The 21514-nt window shown below is 37.8% G+C and overlaps 1 protein-coding gene across 3 annotated transcripts in view; it reads right to left on the bottom strand.

The window, feature by feature from the left end:
• Positions 1 to 19605, bottom strand: part of LARP4 (La ribonucleoprotein 4) — a 192818-nt gene extending 173213 nt beyond the window's left edge. Inside the window, exons 1-2 of one of the 3 annotated variants that reach the window (XM_026501893.4) lie at positions 19362 to 19605; positions 6388 to 6496 (exon numbers count right to left, since the gene is read on the bottom strand). The gene's annotated coding sequence lies outside the window, so the exon portion shown is untranslated. The remainder of the gene's footprint in view (positions 1 to 6387; positions 6497 to 19361) is intronic. The other 2 variants (XM_048216778.2, XM_048216779.2) reach the window with 2 other exon arrangements.
• Between the last annotated feature and the right edge of the window lie 1909 nt (positions 19606 to 21514).

The raw sequence follows: 21514 nt of genomic DNA, 5'->3' as shown, positions 1-21514 counted from the left end.
CTCCCTCTCAAAAAATAAAAATAAAAATAAAAATAAAAATAAAAATAAAAATAAATGGAAATACCATATAATCCAGCAATTACACTTCAAGGTATTCACCTAAAGAAAACGAAAACACCAATCCAAAAAGATATATTCACTCCTATGTTCACTGCAGCATTATTTATAATATGGAAGCAATCGAAGTGTCCACAGATATATAAATGGATAAAGAAGATATGGTGTATACACACACACACACACACACACACACATGAATATTACTCAACCGTAAAAAAGGAATGAAATCTTGCCATGTGTGACCACATGGACATATCTAAAGGGTAGTATGCTAAGGGAAATAAATCAGAGAAAAGACAAATGCCATTTGATTTCACATATATGTAGGAAAAAAAAAACCAGGAATACTCATAAATACAGAGAAGAAACTGGTGGTTGTCAGAGGGGAGGGGCAATGGGGACATGGGTGAAATAGGTAAGAGGGATTAAGAGGTACAAACTTACAGTTAAAAAATTAATATGTCACAGAAATATAAAGTATAGCATAGGGAATATGGTCAATAGTATTGTAGTAACTTCGGTGACAGATGGTAATTACACTTACTGTGGTAAGCATTTTGTAATGCATATAAGTGTTGAATCACTATGTTTGTATACCTGAAACTAATATAACATTGTATGTCAACTACACTCCAATTAGAAATACACTGAAAAAATTACAAAGAAATAAAAACTTAAATTTAAAAAATGAAAGGGTACTGAATTCAAACGCTTGTTCTACCTCTATTGAGATGATCATAGCTTTTTCCTTATTATTCTGTTAATATGATAATTTACATTGAAAGTTTGTTTTGTTCTGAATGTTAAACCACCCTTGCATTCCTGGAATAAACCCAACTAGACCTTGTTTATTATCTATTTAATACACTGTTGGATTCAGCTTACTAATAATTTACTTAGAATTTTTGTGTCTGTGATAATGAGATTGGCCTGTAATTTTCTTTCTCTCCCTATCTGGTTTTGGTATCAAGGCTATCATGGTCTTATGTAAAGAGCTGGTGAATATTTCTAATTCTTCTCTGTTCTAGAAAAGTTTATACAAGATTTAACTAAGCTGGTCTTTGAATATAAATAAATAAATAAATAAATAAATAAATAAATAAATAAATAGTAAGAAGTTAGTCTTTGAAAATATGGAAGAACACCTAATAAAGCTACCTAAGTCAGGTACTTTATTCCTGACTGAGTTTATTTAACGGTGCTTTCAGCAGCAAATACCAGAATATCCGTGTAACAACGGCTTAAACAATAAAGATATTTAGTTATTTCTTCTGACTAGAACTCTCACCAGAAAAAAAGTGTTAACAACTGAGTGTTTTTCTTACTCTTGAGAGTGTTACATTTGAGTGTGATACTATAACAGGAAGTATAAAATGTTTTTATATACATCTGAGCAGGCTCAAATTTATACATGAACCAAAGGAGAAAAAGGAATGAGCTTTTGGAAATCAAACAATAAAATACTATTTGATAGGTGTTACAGTCTAAGTTAAACATACATACATACATACATGGGAATATATTTTATATATAGAATCAGAGAAACAGTTCAGTATATTTTTGTCTGAGATAGATCTAATGCACTATGCCATTAAATTTTTGTACATGTGAATAAACAGAATTAGTGATTTTGAATTCTAATCCTAGCTCGCTTTCCTTATGACTGAAGTATTAAGGTCCAAATCTTGTACTTTTGTATTCTCAGGGCCTAATACGGTACATAAACAGTTTATAGAAAGTCTGTTCTTCATTAGAATAAGAATACTGATACACACATAAAAAAGTTAGTATGATCAGTCTGATTGATTGAGAGTATTTTGTGTTACAACAGATAGTCTCAAAACAGGAATTGGTAATTCTTCTGCAATATCCCAAACGTACATTAAGATAATTGTACACATAATTGAGAAACTGTTGTTTGCTAATAGTGATGTCCAGATCTTCCTAATACATAGCTAGGGCATTTTGAAAAGTTTTTACTGCCTTTAGGAATGAAATTAATTGTAAAAGGGCAGATGTGTTGGGGAGCAGGGAGGAACCAGAAACAACTATCTCTTAAATTAAGCAGTACCACTATCTCTTTCACAGGATAAAGGTGGGAGGAGGTAAAGAGGGTCAGAATCTGGTAATTTAAGGTGACAGGCACTAATAAAAAGTGTCTTTGAATTTAAAAGCTACAGCAAGAGAGGACATAATTAAATTACACAAGGACAAAGAAGGATAGAGAAAGTCTAAAGGGTGTTCTCAGGTCAGCCTTCCACTACAGCTGAGTACTGTTCTCACAGAGTTCCCTAGAGAGTCTTCTCCCATCAAGTGACATTTGAGGTATTAAACATGTGAGATAGGATTGGACACCTTGAGCATATGATCCTTAAGGGGTTGACAGTGCATACTTCCTGCTGAACTAGTTTCTTATCCTAGAGTCTGATCCCTGAGCTCAGATGTTCTCCTGTTTTCCAGTACTGTACAAACTTCTATCATTCTGTTACTAAAAGAATGAGGAAGAACCAACAGATCAGCTTCTGCTGTGGGGTATGCAAGTTACCTCCAGAAAATTAAGCCTATATGAGGAAGGACTTGGTGAAATGGAAAAGGAATCTAATATTTACTCAGTGTATTTACATGCGAAGCAGAGTACTAGGTGTCATTTAATTTAATCTTCATGATAACACTATCACCGAAGTATTATTATTGCCAAGGAAGAAGCTGAGATTTAGAGAAGCTAAGAAACTTGCCCCTTGACTCATATTAAGAAGTCAAAGAGATGAAATGCAAATGAATTCTGACTCCAAAGCCTACACTTATTCCAGCAGAGCAAGGAATTCTTCCTAGCGAAGGGTTAATGCATGGGTGTTTCCCTCCCTCTTAATAATGCATCATCCCCCTGGTTCTGTAACATTTCTACAAAGAGCAACTTTTTACTGAAACAATTTAACATTCTGCAAACTAAGAATCTGACAAAAACCCAAACGTTTATGAAGTTCAGGAATATTAGTATACATGTATTTAAAATCCTAAAGGATTGAAAGGAAGTATACTAATCTGCCAACAATAAGTTTTTTTAAAAAGGAAAATCACTTCCTCCTTCATTTATTGGAATTGCTTGGAAGCAGAAGTCAGGAAATCCCCTTCCTTGATTTGTGGTATTTATGGTTGTTATTCCCAAAGAACAGAATTTATTCTGCTTTATCCTCTGAAAATTTCAATATTTTTTTTCATTCTTCATTAATAGAACATAGTTTTGGTTGCTTTAAAGATTTCTGCATCACAAGAGCTTATTTTACCCCCTTTTTTACATTCTGAGAAAATGAAGGTATAAGCAAACAAAGGATGCCTAATTACTTCTTATACATTAAAAAATGTATATTCCAGGGACGCCTGGATGGCCCATTGGGTTGAGCATCTGCCTTCGGCTCAGATCACGATCCCAGGATCCTGGAATAGAGTCCGGCTTGGGCTCCTTGCTCAGTGGGGAGCCTGCTTCTCCCTCTGCCTGCCACTCCCCCTCCTTGTGCTCTGTCTCTCTTTTTCAATCTCTCTCTGACAAATAAATAAATAAACAAAATCTAAAAAAAAAAAAAAAAAAAGTATACTCCAGGGGCAACTGGCTGGCTTAGTCTGTAGAGTATGTTAACTCTTGAGGTTGGGGTCATGAGTTCAAGCCCTATGTTGAGTGTAGAGATTACTTTAAAAAATGTATATTCCCTACAATGATAACTTACTATCCTAGGAATTACTTATGGGAAAATACCTTTAATACACATATACATTTCTGGTCTGAGTAATAGCTGGGAAGAATGCAAATTGTTCACATGTATAGGATTTAGCCCTTTTCCATAATACCCAAGAATAACTTCAGAATACTTTTTACAAAAGTAAAATAAATTATTTTCATTACTGAAAGATTACTGTTGACACATAGTTTAATGGAATAGAATAGAATGTCCAAAAATGGGTCAACACAGGGGCACCTGGCTGGCTCAGTCAGTACAGCATGCAACACTTGGTCTCAGGGCTGTGAGTTCAAGCCCCATATTGGGTATAGAGCCTCCTTAAAAAAAGAAATTTAATAAAATAGACCAACATAAATATATTCATTTAATATACAAATGAATTACAAAAGCAACTTAATGGGGGGCAGATAGCTTTTCAATAAATGGTGCTAGAACAACTGGGTATCCATATAGAAAAAAGCCTTGACACTTACCTCACACCATATGCCAAAATATTAACTTGAAATGGATCAAATCTATAGGTAAAAGCTAAAACTATAAAACTTCTAAAACTATAAAACATAGGTGAAAATCTTCACAACCTTGGGTTAGACAAAGATTTCTTTTTTTTTTTTTTTTTTTTTTTTTTTTAAAAGATTTTATTTATTCGGCAGAGAGAGAGACAGCCAGCGAGAGAGGGAGCACAAGCAGGGGGAGTGGGAGAGGACGAAGCAGGCCCACAGCAGAGGAGCCTGATGTGGGGCTGGATCCCGTAACGCCGGGATCACGCCCTGAGCCGAAGGCAGACGCTGAACCGCTGTGCCACCCAGGCGCCCCTAGACAAAGATTTCTTAGAATGCAAAAAGCACAAGCCATAAAAGAAAAAAATTGATAAAGTGTACTTCATCAAAACTTAAAACTATTTTTTGAAAGATACTATTTTTTTTAAAGATTTTATTTATTTATTTGACAGAGAGAGACAGCCAGCGAGAGAGGGAACACAAGCAGGGGGAATGGGAGAGGAAGAAGCAGGCTCCCAGCGGAGGAGCCTGATGTGGGGCTCGATCCCAGAACGCTAGGATCATGCCCTGAGCCGAAGGCAGACGCTTAACGACTGCGCCACCCAGGCACCCCGAAAGATACTATTAACAAAAGTTAAGAAACAGACCATACATGATCTCAGAGTCCAGGGATCGAGCCCCGCATCCAGCTCCCGGCTCAGTGGGGAATCTTCTTCTCCCTCATCCCCCCCCCCCCCCCCGCTCATGCTCATGCTCTGTCTCTCTCTCTCTCTCTCGAATAAATAAATAAAACCTTAAAAAAAAAAAAAAAGAAAGAAACAGACCATAGACTGGAAGAAAATACTTTCAAAGCATGTATCTAATAATAAACTAATAATAAATCCAGAATATGTAAACAATTTTTACAACTCAATAATAACAAATAATCCACTTAATAAATAGGCAAAAGACTTTAATAGATACTCCACCAAAAAAAGATATATGAAAGGCAAATAAGCACATGAAAAGATGTGCAACTTCATTAGTTTTAGGGAAATGCAAATTAATCACAATGAGATATCACAGCACCCACTAGAATGGCTAAAGCTTAAAAGACCAACAATACTAAGTACAGTGGAGAATGGGAGCAACTAGAACTCTTATACGTTGCTGGTAGGAATACAAAATAGTACACTCACTTTGTAAAAGTCTGGCAGTTTTTTAAAAATTTAAATGCATGTTAGAGTGCAACACACTCCTAAACAATCCCACTCCTAAGTATTACTCCAGAGAAATGAAGACAGATGTCCATATTAAGACTGGTGTATGTAAATGTTCACAGCAGCTTTGTTAATAATAGCCCCAAACTAGAAACTGCCCAAATGTCCATCAGCTGGTGAACTAGTAAATTATGATATGTCCACATAATGGAATATACTACTTACAATTGAAAAGGAATGAACTATTGCTACATAAAACAACCTGGATAATCTCAAAAGCATTATATTAAGTTAAAGAAGCCAGAGCCAGACACAAAAGACTACAAACATTTATATGAAATTCTAGTAAAGTCAAAATTGTGATGACAAAAAGCAGATCAGTGGTTGCCTGGGGCAGGAGTGAGAGATTAGGGGAGGAGATTGATGAAAATGGGGCACAAGTGAAAATTTGGGGGTGACAGAAATACTGTATATCTGAATTGTCCTGATGGTTACACCGCTGTACACATTTGTCAAAAACACATAAAAATGTATACTTAAAAACTGACCGATCTTATATGTAAAGTATACCTCAAGAAAGCTTATTTTTTTAAAATGGTCCTCTTCCTTTGTGAGAATCAGAGATTTAGAAAAGACATATTTCTGATCATGTGACATTATTAAAGCTTCAATAATGTCCTTTCCTTCACAGTTTTTAAGATAAAGAAGAGGAGGCCATTTTTTGAACTAGACTTTTTGAGGCAAAAGTATCTGATAAATGCATTATATATATATTATATATACATCATGTAATATATAGTAAATATGCAATTCTAAAAGAATTTAGATAAGAACCACAAAGCTTCTCAAATTAAATTTTCATCCCTCTATTAAGATTTGAAAAAATAGGGGCACCTGGTGGCTCAGTCGGTTAAGCGTCCAACTCTTTGTCTCAGCTCAGGTCTTGATCTCAGGGTCGTGAATTCAAGCCCTCTGTTGGGCTCCACACTGCGCATAGAACCTACTTTAAAAAAAAATTTTTTTTTAAATACACAGAGTTCAATTTTTTCATACATAGTTATCAAAATGATTCCTTATGGGCCTACCCAAAAAGACAATTTTACCTAATAGTTTATAAATATATACCACTTTAAAGTTCAACTAAACTATTGAGTATTTTTGTGGTCACAAACTCTTTCTTACCTTACTTTTTAGATGTTTTCCCCTAATTTTTCTCTATACCTAAATTAAAATAATAGTCATGGTTGGAAGATAATGTATAACATAATAAAACCCCTGTTGTTTTTTGCTCTATATATTCTCCTAAGGCAATCTCATCTTTTCCAGGGGCCTTTGTTACCATTTTTATGCTGATGATTTTGACATACAGCTCAGAGGCAAACCCAAAGTTTTCTAAGGCCTGAAGCTTACACAATTAGGGAGACCTTCTTAAAAAAATTAATATAGCTTGGGGTGCCTGGGTGGCTCAGTCATTAAGCATCTGCCTTAGATTCAGTTCATGATCTCAGGGTCCTGGGATTGAGCCCCGCATTGGGCTCCCTGCTCGGTGGGAAGCCTGCTTCTCTCTCTCCCACACCCCCTGTTTGTGTTCCCTCACTCTCTCTCTGTCAAATAAATAAATAAAATCTTTTTAAAAAATTAATATAGCTCTTCAAATATAGAATTGTTAGGGCCTATCTCAGGGCCTTTTTTTTTTTTTTTTTTGGAAGATTTTATTTATTTATTTGACAGAGAGAGAGCACAGGCAGGGGCAGCAGCAGAGGGAGAGGGAGAAGCAGGCTTCCTGCTTCGATGCAGGGCTCGATCCCAGGACCCTGGGATCATGATCTGAGCCGAAGGCAGATGCTTAATTGACTGAGACACCCATGTGCCCCAGAAATAAATGTTTTTTTGGAAAGATTTTATTTATTTACTTGTCAGAGAGAAAGAGAGCACAAGCAGGGGGAGTGGCAGGCAGAGGGAGAAGCAGGCTCCAGGCTGAGCAGGGAGCCCGATTCGGCACTCGATTCCAGTACCCTGGAAGGTAGTCAAAGGCAGATGCTTAACTAACTGAGCCACCCAGGCATCCCTTGTCTCAGGGCCTTGAAAAGGACATTCACAAGAGAGGTCTGAAGGTTAACTTCATCAGCTTCACAGCAAATCTACCTCTGCTATAGCTATATCTTAAACCCAGATATTTCTTTTTTTTTTAAGATGAACTTATTTATTTGAGAGAGAGAGCATGTGTGCACATGCACACATGAGTGGGAAGAGGGGCAGAAGGAGAGGGAGAGAGAGAGAATCTCAAGCAGATTCCTCACTGAGCATGGAGCCTGACACAGGACTTGATCTCACAACCCTGAGATCATGACCTGAGCCAAAATCAAGAGTTGGACACTGAAACAAGTGAGCCACCCAGGCGCACCTCTCCTCCCCACCCCCCAGATATTTCTTTTAGTGACTGGAGAACTATCCTCCATCTGCCTACTGGATATCTCTACTTTTAAGTCCCCCTTAGAACTAATAGGCCTGCAGATGAACTTGGTGTCTCTCCTTCCTACTCCCACCACTATCCCCAAGAAGTTGCTGGTTTTCCTACATTCTTCAGATTAGGAAATAGCATCAGCATGCACCCAGTTGGAGAAGTTACCTCCATATCAAAACAAACCATCAAGTCTTGACAATTCGTCTTCTAAATAAATTGACTTTCACCTCTCTCTAGTTCATCTACTTCTCTCCAACTCCAATCCTACTCTAGTTCAGTCCATCCACTTCTCTCATCCAGTTATTCCAACAGCCACCTAATGGGTTGTCTGGCCTCCAGTTTTACCACCTTCAGTGGTATTCATTCCATACCTATCAAACGTATGAATATTTAAGTCTGATAATACCAACTTTTGGCAAAGATGTAGAGAAATGAGGTCTCACAGTCTAGATAAAAGGGTAAACTTGAGGTATGTACATAGAAACTCCAGCATACAAATATAAGAATGTCTTCTTAACATTGTTTATAATAGTGAAAACATGGAAATAGTCTAAATATCCATCAGCAGCAGTGGATGTGCCAATAGAACACTTTAAACCATGAACTAGGGCCACACATATGATTATGGATAGTCCCCACAATAAAGAATAAAGCATTACAAGATCTACCTGAGGAAAACTACAAAACTCTGATAATCGAAATCACGGAACTAAAATGGAAAAATATTGCATGTTCACAGATAAGAAGAGTCACTATTGTCAAGATGTCAGTTCTTTCCAAATTGATCTATAGAGTCAGTGCAATCCCAATAAAAATCCCAGCAAGTAATTTGTGGATATAGATAAACTGATTCTAAAGTTTATATGGAGAAACAAAAGACCAAAATAGCCAACACAATATTGAAAAAGATGAACAAATCTGGAGAATTGACACTAACTTCAAGACTTACTATAGAGCCACAGTAATCAAGACAGTGTTGTATTGATGAAAAACAGACAGATTGACCAATGGAACTGAATACAGAACCCAGAAATAGACCCACATAAATATAGTTAACTGAACTTTGACAAAGGAGAAAAGGCACTACAATGGAGCAAAGATAGTCTTTTCAACCAATGGTGCTGGAAGAACTGAACATTCACAATGAAAATAATGAATCTAGGCACAGACATTATACGCTTCACAAAAATTAACTGAAAATGGATCATAAACCTAAGTGTAAAATGTAAAACTATAAAACTCCAAGAAGATAACATAGGAGAAAACTTAGATGACCTTGGGTATGGCATGATGTTTTAGACACAACACCAAAAGCACAATCCATGAAAGAAATATGGATAATCTGGACTTCAACAAAATTAAAAACTTCTATGTGAAAGACAATGTCAAGAAAATGAGAAGACAAACTACAGACTGGGAGAAGGTATTTGCAAAAGACACAACCAATAAAGGAGTATTATCCAAATATATATATATATATATATATATATATATATATATATATATATATAAACCTCTTAAAACTCCACAATAAGAAAACAATCTAATTACAAAATGGGCCAAAGACCTGAACAGGCATCTCACCAAAGATATACAGATGCTGAAAAAGCATATGCCAAGATGTTCCACATCATATGTCAGAAAGGAAATGCAAATTAAGACAATGAGATACCACTACATCCTTATTAGAATGGCCAAAATCTGGGACAATGACAATACCAAATGCTGATGAGAATATGGAGCAATAAGAGCTCTCATTCTTGGCTGGCAGGAATAAAAATGGGACAGCCCCTTTTTTAAGTAGTTTGGCAGTTTCTTACAAAATTTAGAACCTATGAAAAGACATGAAGGAAATTCAAATGCATATTATTGAGTACAAGAAGCCAATCTGAAAAGGCTACATATTGTCTGATCCCAAGTACATGATATTCTTAGAAAAAGGCAAAACTATGGGGGCACCTGGGTGGTGCAGTCGTTAAGCGTCTGCCTTAGGCTCAGGGCGTGATCCCAGCATTCTGGGATCGAGCCCCACATCAGGCTCCTCCGCTAGGAGCCTGTTTCTTCCTCTCCCACTCCCCCTGCTTGTGTTCCCTCTCTCGCTGGCTGTCTCTCTCTGTCAAATAAATAAATAAAATCTTAAAAAAAATAAAAAAGAGGGCGCCTGGGTGGCACAGTGGTTAAGCCTCTGCCTTCGGCTCAGGGCGTGATCCTAGCGTTATGGGATCGAGCCCCACATCAGGCTCTTCCGCTATGAGCCTGCTTCTTCCTCTCCCACTCCCCCTGCTTGTGTTCCCTCTCTCGCTGGCTGTCTCTATCTCTGTCGAATGAACAAATAAATAAAATCTTTAAAAAAATAATAATAAATAAATAAATAAATAAATAAATAAATAAATAAAAAAGAAAGAAAAAGGCAAAACTATGGACACAGCAAAAAGATCAGTGGTTGGGGGCACCTGGGTGGCTCACCTGGTGAAGCAAGTGACTCTTGATTTCAGCTCAGGTCATGACTGCAGGGTGGTAGGCTTGAGACCCGCATCAGGCTCTGCACTCAGCGGGGGTCTGCTCAAGATTCTCTCTCTTCCTCTACCTTCCCTCCCACCTCTCTCTCTCTCTCTCAAATAAATGAACCCCCCCCCAAAAAAATCAGTGCTTGCCAGGGTTGAAGTGGAAGGAGGAATGAATAGGTGGAGCACAGAGGATTTTTAGGGCAGTGAAAATACTCTGAATGATGCTATAGCGATGGATATATGCCACTGTACATTGGTATAAACTAAAAATAAACAACACCAAAAATGAACCCTAGTGTAAACTATGGACTTTGGATGATCATGACATGTCAACTTAAGTTCATCCTTGGTAAAAAATGAAAAAAAAGTACCATTCTATTCACCTGAAAGTAATGTAACATTATGTGTCAACTATACTCAAATTAAAAAAGAACTTTTTTAATGTACCATTCTGGTGGGGGTTGTTAATAGGGCAGGCTGTGCCTATATGGGGGCAAGGAGGATATGAGAAATTTCTGTACCATCCTCTTAATTTGGCTATGAACCAAAAACTGGTCTTAAAAAAAAATCTTACAAGGGGTTTAACACAATTGGAGAAGGGGAAGCATTGTAAAGATTTGGGTTTTTTAGAGAGACAGAGCATGTGTGCAAGAATAAGCCAGGGGAGGGGCAGAGGGAAAGAAGCTCAAGCAGACTCCCTGCTGAGCACAGAGCCAGTTGTGGCTGCGGGGCTTAATCTCACGACCCTGAGATCATGATTTGAGCCAAAATCAAGAGTACGGCACTTAACCAACTGAGCCACCCAGGCGTCCCAGGGGAAGCATTTTAAATCAATAGCTTTCTAAGAATATCCACTCTTGCTATCATTTTTTTAGTTAAGAACTTCCTTTCATAGTGGGGTGTTATCCACCAGACAAAGCAATTTAAGCTAAAATGATTAAACCTTGCCCTCTGAGATGTTACAGTTAGAGGCTCAAGAATGTAAACGTCAGAATGGGCACATTTTTCTGAGGCTAAGTTGTTTCTCAACTATCCTAGTTATTTCTCAAAGATACATGCTAATGGAATGTTACATTTTTTTTTAAGCTTTATTTATTTATTTTAGAGAGAGCGAGAGAGAGCAAGAGAGAGTGGGGGAGGGGCAGAGGAAGAGAATCTTCAAACAGGACTCCCCACCCCCCACCCCCAGTGGAGTATGGCGTTGATCCCACCACCCAAGAGATCATGACCTGAGCTGAAACCAGGAGTCGGATACTTAACTGACTGAGACACTCTGGTACCCTGGAATGTTACATTTTCAAAATAAAACACTAAAAAAGCTCAAGAAAAAAAAGAGTGAATTAGTGCCAGTGTGGAGAATCACGAGTCTTTAAAGAAACACAGGACCCAACGCAGAAGAAAAGCAAAGTAACGGTATATCCATCAGCTGATGATCCCAATCTGCTAACTCTTTTTCCAATAAATTTTGTGTAATTTAGTTTGATATGTGATCTACTATTAAACTATCATTTCTCACCTTGTGCAAATGCCATTAAAAACACTCCTGACTACAATAGTGCTATTTTTTAAAACTTTTTGTATAGTTCCGGGGATTGTAACATTGTGTGACTCTACATTATTATCTACGAATTCCTGAGAAACATTCAAATTATTTCATGTTTTAAAATTTTATTTAATGATACAATTTTCTCCTACCAGCTATTCATGGTGAAGTTAATTCTCCATAAATCCAAGGAGATAGTCCTAATAAATCAAAACAATTAAGATGCTTTGTTTCTGGGGCACCTGGCTGGCTCAGTCAGTAGAGCATGGGACTCTCGATCTCAGGGCTGTGAGTTCCAGCTCCATGTTGGGTGTGGAGACTACTTAAATGAATAAAAGATGCTGATGCTTTGTTTCTAATAAAAGACATAAATTTATTACTCTTTAGTAATATATTCCTAGACAGATCTTCAAATTTATTAAGTGGAATGTCTTTAAACATATTTGACTTAAATCTTTAACATGAGATTCATGCTTTTAGGGGCACCTGGGTGGCTCAGTCGTTAAGCGTCTGCCTTCGGCTCAGGGCGTGATCCCGGCGTTCTGGGATCGAGTCCCACATCAGGCTCCTCCTCTGGGAGCCTGCTTCTTCCTCTCCCACTCCCCCTGCTTGTGTTCCCTCTCTTGCTGGCTGTCTCTCTGTCAAATAAATAAATAAAATCTTTAAAAAAAAATGAGATTCATGCTTTCTAATACCAATTTAAAATTTTCCAAATCTTTTATGGTACACTTAATTTTTTTACTTTGTGAATGTTAGTTGACTTTGACTGCAACGCAATAGAAAAGAATGAAGATTCTTCAAGAATGTCAATCATTCAAGCAAGGTCTTGCAAGAAATTAATGTTAGCTAATCTCTTTGCTAAACCAGAATAAAAAGAATGAGAAAAATGCACATATAGTGAAGAATATGCCTGATATACAGCAGTGGCAGTTTGTAAACTACATGCTACCCATCTCAACCTCAGTATTTGACCAGTTTTAATAATTTCAAGTTCTTTATAGTTTCTAAGTCAATTTAATTGTCTTAGATTGGTGATAAAAAGACTAAATTTTATCCAGAATATTTTTATTTATTTATTTATTTTTTTAAAGATTTTATTTATTTATGTGACAGAGAGACAGCCAGCGAGAGAGGGAACACAGCAGGGGAGTGGGAGAGGAAGAAGCAGGCTCATAGCGGAGGAGCCTGATGTGGGACTCGATCCTGGTACGCCAGGATCACGCCCTGAGCCGAAGGCAGACGCTTTAACGACTGCGCTACCCAGGCACCCCTATCCAGAATATTTTTAAATGACTGACTTATTTTATTTCAGATATTGAATTGTAATTGATGACTTAGTGCCAAATGATGACTTCAGGAAAATTTTCTAAAAATTTGTAGCTTGACTCCAAACTTCCTTCCCACTATTGTACAAATACCATTAGAACGAAATGCAATTAAGTTCTCTTTCATTCATTATCAAAGCCACAATCATTTAAAGTAGACAATAATGTATCAGAAATACACTCCTTTGTGATTGACACCAATTCTTTTAAAGCAACAAATATTAGCAGTACAAAACCTGATTCAATTGTGTACTGCAGATAATTCACTGGGTGCATTTTTTCAGAAGTGTAGATGCCTAATCAATTGTAGCACATATTTGAAACTCTCTTCTACAATATTGCTAAATATCTTCATATAATTTCTTTTGCAATATGTCCTGTTGTTCTTGTTGCACTGCACTGGGTATGTAAACAATTGCTTGTATCTACTCCATTTTTTTTCTTAATTTTATTGCCTCCCTCACTATCAGATAAAGGCCTATTATGTTTTACTCAACTGTAGACTACTAAAAACTTCTATGATAGTGTCAATATCTTTATGATTTAGTTTTACCATAAATTGGAAATTGTGCCAGTTGATTCTAACAAATCTTGGATTTCAGTACAGTCATTAGAAAAATGCTGTTCTCTTTTTTTTCCCCTTCTTTTTTCTTTCTTATTTTATTACTTTCAGGAAAGTCTGTTTAGTTTTAGTAGTACCATTGGGATTACTAAACATCCCCTCTATTTCCTGGATCATGGACATACGTTTCTACTGTCACTACTAAATGCTGAACTACGAAACCATCCATACATCCTAATTCACCTTCTTTTATTTCAAACCATTTGTACTGTTCCAAAAACAAACACTTGTTTTTCATTCCAACAATCTGGAAGCATAAGGTTATCTATTTCTTCCTTTGATGAACATGATGGTGTTTCTTCAATGATTGATCACTTAACAACTTTGAAATTTTCCATTAGCTTAGGTATCCCACAGTTTTCTCTCCTACCATTTTCTGTGTCTATTTTAAACTTCTTCAGATTAAAAAATGTATATATTCTTCAGATTTAAAAAAATAAGTCACTCTGTTAACTTGGCATTTTAGGGATCAGAATTCGAAAAATAATTTTGTTATCTTAGGAAAATTCAGAATACAACTTGGGAGTTAATACAAAATTTTTGTTAATAATTTTAATGTGCCTTTGGAAAAAGCATAAATTTCACTTTTTAAGAAAAAAAATTTTTTACGACATTGTAATTAGCTAAATCAGTATTTTTTTACCCTACTTATTAATGGAGCTGGGTAAAAATAAGTCATAGATAATTTGCTTGGCTTTTGGTTTTAAATATTTTAATGTGAATTTCTAAGAATATGCTAATATTTAGTTTCATCTTAAAGATTTAGAATGTGCTATTTTACTTTCATTATTATGAAATAGTAGGTATATAGAAATAATAGGTATATAATAGGAATAATAGGTATGCAGCAGTGTTTTAATATATTACATATAATATACCTGTTATATACATTAGCATACACATAAACATATATATATATAGTCAACATTTTGAATACAATTCAAAATTTCTATATCTTTTATATCAACTACATTTTTTCCCCAAGAATCTCTATGTCCAGTGTGGGGCTTGAACTCAAGACCTTAAGATCCAGTAGCATACTTTACCAACTGAGCCAGCCAGGCACCCCTCAACTACTACATTTTTGTATTTTAGCCTTTGACCCCCTTCACCCATTTCTCTTACTTCTCACCTCTAGCAACCACCAATTTCTTTTCTGTATCTATCAGCTTCTTTTGTTGTTGTTGTTGTTTTTTAAAAATTCTGTATAAGAAATCATACTGTATTTGTCATTCTTTGACTTATTTCACTTAGCATAATGACCTCAAGATCCACCTATGTTGTCTCAAATGGCAAGATTTTATTCTTTTTTATGGCTGAATAATAATATTCCATTATATAAAATATATTTCATATATTCATGATTTCTTTATCCATTAATTCATTGGTGGACACTTAAATTGTTTCCATATCTTAGCTATTGCAAATAATGCTGCAATGAACATGGGGATCTTTCTGAGTTAGTGTTCGTGTCTTGTTTGGGTACATACACAGAAGTGGAATTACTGGATCATATGGTAGTTCAATTTTTAATATTTTGAAGAATATCATACTGTTTGCCAGAGTAGCTGCACCAATTTACATTCCCATCATCAGTGCACAATGGTTCCCTTTTCTCCACATCCTTGCAAACTTTTGTTATTTCTTGTATTTTTGATAATAGCCATTCTAACAGGTGTGAAATGATGTCTCATTGTGGTTTTGATTTGCATCTCCTATGATTAATGACATTAAGTACCTTTTTAAGCATGTCCTTTTGGAAAAATGTTTATTCAGATCTATTTTTTATAATTTTTTTAAGATTTTATTTTTTTATTTGAGGGAGGGCAGAGAGAGAGGGACAGAATCTCAAGCAGACCCCTCACTGAGCAGGTCTGATATGGGGCTCGATCCCAGGAACCCAAGATCATGACCTGAGCCCAAATCAAGAGTTGTACATTTAACCAACTGAGTCACTCAGGTGCCCCATTCTGCCTATTTTTAAACTGGATTGTTTGCTTGTTTGCTATTTTATGAGCTCTTTATATATTTTGGATATTAGGTCTTATCAGATACTTAATTTGCAAATATTTTCTCCCATTCAGTAGGTTGACTTTCCATTTTGTTGATGGTTTCCTATGCTTGGAGAAAATTTTAGTACGATGTAGTCCCACTTACTTACTTTTGCTTTTGTTGCTTTGCTTTTGGTATCATATTCAAAAAAATATTGCCAAAGGGCACCTGGGCGGCTGAGTTGGTTAAGCCTCCGCCTTCAGGTCAGGTCATGATCCTAGGGTCCTGGGATTGAGCCCTGCATTGGGCTCCCTGCTCAGTGGGGAGACTGCTTCTCCCTCTCCCTCAGCCCCTTGCCCCCTACTTTCTCAATCTCTCTCTCAAATAAAATCTTTTTAAAAAGTATTAAAAAATAGGCAGAAGATCTGAATATCCTCTCCCTCCCCTCCCTTCCTCTGCCCCTCCCCCCATCTCAAGCTCTTTCAGGAGCACCCTCTCTCAAATAAATAAGTAAAATCTTTAAAAAAATATATATTGCCAAGATCTATGTCAGGGAGCTTACTGCCTCTGTTTTTCTCTATGAGTTTTATGGTTTCAAGTCTTATGTTCAGGTCTTTAATCCATTTTGAGTTAATTTTTGTGTATGGTATAAAATAGTGGTAGAGTTTCATTCTTTCCCATGTGGCTGTCAAGTTTTCCCAACACCATTTATTGAAAAAACTATCCTTTGCTCATTATGTATTCTTGACTCTTTTGGTGTTTTTTTTTTTTAAAGATTTTATTTATTTATTTGAGAGAGAGGGAGGGAGAGAGAGAGAGAGATTGAGAGAGCACAAGCAGGGCCAGGGGCAGAGGAAGAAGCAGACTCCCCACTGAGCAGGGAGCCCGATTTGGGGCATTTGGGGCTCCATTCCAGGATGCTGGGATCACAACCTGAGCCAAAAGCAGACGCCCAACCACTGAGCCACCCAGGCGTCCCTTGACTTCTTTGTTGTAAATTGACTGGCTATATATGATTGGGTTTATTCCCGGGCTCTCTGTTCTGTTCCATTGATCTATGTGTCTGTTTTTATACCAATACCATACTATTTTAAATATAATATAGTAAATGTTTTATAGTTTAAAATCAGGGTGCATACCTCCAGCTTTGTTCTTCTTCCTCAAGATTGCTTTGGCTATTTGGGTTTTTTTGTGGTTCCATACAAATTTTAGGATTATTTGTTCTATTTCTTTGAGACATGCCATTGAAATTTTGATAGGGATTGCACCCAATCATGGATTGCTTTGGGTAGTAAGAACATTTTAATAATATTGATTCTTCCAATCCATAAGTACAGAATATCTTTCCATTTGTGTCCTCTTCGATTTCTTTCATTAATGTCTTGTAGTTTTCAATATACAGATCTTTCACCTTCTTGGTTAAATTTATTGTAGGTATTTTGTTCTTTTTGATGAAATTGTAAATGAGATTCTTTTATTTCTCTGATAGTTTGTTATTAGTGTTGAGAACAGATTTTTGTGTATTGATTTTGTATTCTACAACTTTATTGAATTCATTTATTAGTTCTCACAGGTTTTTTGGTGGAATCTTTGGCAGGATTTTAAACTAAAATACTTACTTTGCTTTTTGGCCTATGTCTATACTTTGTGTGACCTGCTATTTCTATAAAAACCATCAGTTTTGATTCACTCTTTTTCCAACAATACTTCACAAAATCAGACTATGAACCAGACTATGAACAAATGGTTGATTACAATTTGATTCAGCAAAAAAATGCTCACATCGCTGTCAAAGAGGTGTAACTCAAACATGGATGTTGGTTGATATTTTCACTTAAGTTAACCAGTAACGCGAAAGTAAAATAGCAAAGAGGTATGTTGGAACTTCACTCATTTATCAAAGACATTAGCAACTTCTTTGCTGAATTGGATAACAATTTTTGAATACTGAAAGAATACTTCCTCAATTTTTTGTGCTGTTCACAATGTCAAGGCCAGGAATGTGATACACTGTTAAGTTTAATTCTGCATTATCAACATTTTCTCTACCAGCCTACTGACTGTTTTGTAAATAAAGCTTTACTGGAACATGGCCACACCCAATTTTAATGTAAGAGTTGAGTAGTTGTGACAAAGACCATATGTACTAGAAAGCCTAAAATATTTACTATGAGTTTACAAAAGAAGTTGGAGATACTTGGGCCTGGAAAATCAACAAAACAATAAACCAAACCCTTATTTGTAGCATTTGCCAACTTCCACGGTGTAAATATTCCTATTGCAGCCAATTTCAAACTACAAATATGATTTCTCTGACCAGAGTTGGGAAGAGATGCATATATTCCCATCATACAGATAAAATACACAACCTCAGGGGCAGAGTTCTTAGTAAAATTAAATTTTAAAAAAGTGATGAGTTTTGAGTATTATCTGGTTTTAACATATTTAATTATAAATTTATACAATTTTGATTTTTACAGTTGTTATGTTTAACAACTGGCTCATAAAATCCCCCAAACTTAACAATCAGCCTTGCAAACTGGTAAAAGTCAGCTGTGAGGTACTACTAGCTCTATTTTCAAAAGGACACTAAGGGAGAATTTTGGAGTAATTTGCCTAGTTGGTAAGCGGCTGTGTCAAGATTCAACGTAGGTCTAAAACTTGGACCCAGGTTAGGCTTCTTAGCCTTCTTGGTGAAGAATAAGGGCCCTTATTGGCTTGATTTTTTACAAATTGAGTGTGTGTTTGTGACATCTATTGAGGGAACTAAGCCTGCAAGGGAATGCATTTTCTGGAGTACCATCCCATACTGATACTTTTACAATCCCATGCTTTCGGCCAGTTTTGCTAGTTTTGATGCTTGGTACCTATTCAGAAATCACTCTAGGCTGGTATTTGAAGGAAGAAGGGAACAGATTGGTCTATCCATCTGCTGTTGGAAATTTCTCTTATTAAATATTTTCCTTAATTGCTTCAGGAAGTGTAAGTATAGGCATTTAGTACCACAAGCCCCTTGGAGTACTTACCAAGCTACATGAACTCCAAAAACCTTCAGAAAACTTGTGATCTGAAACCTTACTACATTTACGGTGCAGGAAAAGGAAGGACACTATCAGAGGGTACTCATGCTGCCTCACGGAACTGGGGCAAGAATTTGGGGACAGGACGGCCAACTGGTAGGCCTCTTGACGTACTCAATCTTTCACACAGCTCCAATTCTAAGTGTAGGAATAATAACGGTTAGAGCTGTTGGAGAACTAGATCTGCCCTGTCCAACCACTTCACTTTTACAAACACAGCCCTTGTGAGGTGAAGCGACCTGATGAACGCCAGGCGGTACAGACAGGATTCATTCGTAGCTCTTTCCACTACACCACACAGCCTCCTCTAAAACACCTCTCTGCACAAAACTTACCCCGAAAGCACCAGGAACCTGGTTGGGGACTGACCTACAGTTGAACCTAGGTCAAACGGCCCAGTCGCTCCTGAGTCAAACTGCGGAAACTCTGGCTCAGAGTTAAGGCCAAAGTAGAGAAGCACAAAGCTCAAGGTTTCATTAAAGGACCGTGGCTCCCTCACAGAGAAGCGCGCAGCTAGAAGCAACCCCTTGGAAAAGCGGCCACGCCTCTCACGACGCCAAACGCTGCGCGCGGCGGAGCAACCCGAGCAGCCGAGAACGCAGGGCACGCAGCCGGCGGCGCGCACGCCCGCCCAGAGGCCGCACGGGAGGCCGGCGGGCGTGCGCGCCCCCGCAGCGGGGGGCGGGGCGGGGCGGGGCGGGGCTCTGAGCCGGACCGGGGCGGGGCCGCAGGAGCTGTAGGTGTTGCAGCTGGGTCGCGACAGGTGCGCGAGCCAGAGCGCCTGGGACCCGTGGCAGGGCTGGTAGCAAGCACAGAGGAAAGACCGATTTTAGCCAGGTAAGCGCCTTCTCTCTCCACATCCTCCACAGCCGGAGAGTGCGCGAAACCCCGGCTTCCCTCCACAGTTTCTTTCTCCAGCGACTTCTGGGGCAGGGGGAGCACAGGGAGCGTGAACCCCTCCTCCGCGCGCGAGAGAGTAGAGGAACCGCTGATCCTCTGCTCTTTCCTCACTTCTGGGTACTGCGCTGGGCTTGGGAGTAATTATGTAGGGCCGAACCTTTGCTGCCTGAGGGCGGGAGCTGATAGGACCACCTCTTCCATCGGAAACACTGCTTTCTAACTATATACCTTTTTGGTATGGTGGAGGAAGGCGGCAGTTCATAAAAATTCAAAATAGTCTCCTAGGGAAATAATTCTGATATTCAACTGCTCTTTTCCCATCTTCATTTAAAGCCATTGCCTCCGTCTTCGATTTTTCCCACCTTCCATTCTGCCAACTGAACTCTAAGACACTTACAGCCCTTTGAGGCATGTTGAGAATATAGCAGTCCTTGCAGTTGGGTGTGTCATCCTCGAATCGCTGTCGTGTATATATCACTGTTACCTGTAACCAGCATACGTAGGTGTTAATATAAGGTAACTGTACACTCGTGGCTACACCTACTAAGCTTGAAGTTGTAGGTGCTAGGAGCCAACCATCTGGCGTCCTTCCTTGCCTCCTTACTGGTGCTTACAACAACGAGTTTAGCTGATCCTGGTAAGAGATATTTGAACTACTATTGTCTTTCACCTAATTCCAGCTTTCAAAAATCTGCCTAATCCAGATGGTTCTACTGACTTGGCTTGTCCAGTTAGTCGAAGGTATGTAGGGAGTTATCAGCCTTAAGACAATACCCCTTTAGGGGAGAGGTCTTTTGCATTAAGTATTCTTTCTTTTGCTGTTGATTTAAGTGGTTAAACAGAATACTTCTTATCCTCATGGTTACTAATACTATTCACAAATGATAAATATTTTAGGAACCATGAAATAACACTTTCTTCTGAGGTCTGATGTAGACACAAAAGAAGATGACCCTCAACAAGCATTTTCTAAGTTTCTGTGGAGTTACAGCCTGGATGAGGGATGATTGTGTCTTAGGTAGACCTTCAGAAAGTTATAGAATTAGCAGGAAAGAAGGTTAAAAAAAAAAAGTTTTGCATGCACATATATTTCCTTGTTTTGCATTGACGGAAGAGTACATAATATGGTATTAGGTAATTACTTTAGGAACTTATTTCATTTTCTGGATAAAACATTTATTGAGTGCCTCTTGTTTTGTCAGTCCTATTATGGATTCAAAGTTTCGAACAGCCTGACTCTAAAAAAGCTTATTTAAAATCAAATGGGCTAGGCAGAATCAGCAACTACAACTCCAGGTCTGGTGAGATCAGTGCTGTACTAGACTTCAGCCCAGAGTGTTGTAGAAGCATAGAAAATAGAGTTTTAAAAAATGTCCCTCTTTGGGGTGCCAGGGTGGTTCAGCCGGTTGAGCACCCGACTCGATCTGTGCTGGGGTCTTGATCGCAGGGTCAGGTTTGGGCCCCACACTGGGCTCCACACTGGGCATGGAGCCTACTAAGAAAAAGGGAGGGGAGACCTTTCTTCTACTTTTTCTTAAAAACAAAATAAACAAGAATAACAAAAAACTTTGAGTAATGGTGAATTATT

The sequence above is a fragment of the Ursus arctos genome, unplaced genomic scaffold, assembly GCF_023065955.2.
Source record: "Ursus arctos isolate Adak ecotype North America unplaced genomic scaffold, UrsArc2.0 scaffold_26, whole genome shotgun sequence".
NCBI classification, from domain to species: Eukaryota; Metazoa; Chordata; class Mammalia; order Carnivora; family Ursidae; genus Ursus; species Ursus arctos.
The sequence above is the reverse complement of the archived record's forward strand: the minus strand, read 5'-3'. Positions and strand labels throughout refer to the sequence as shown.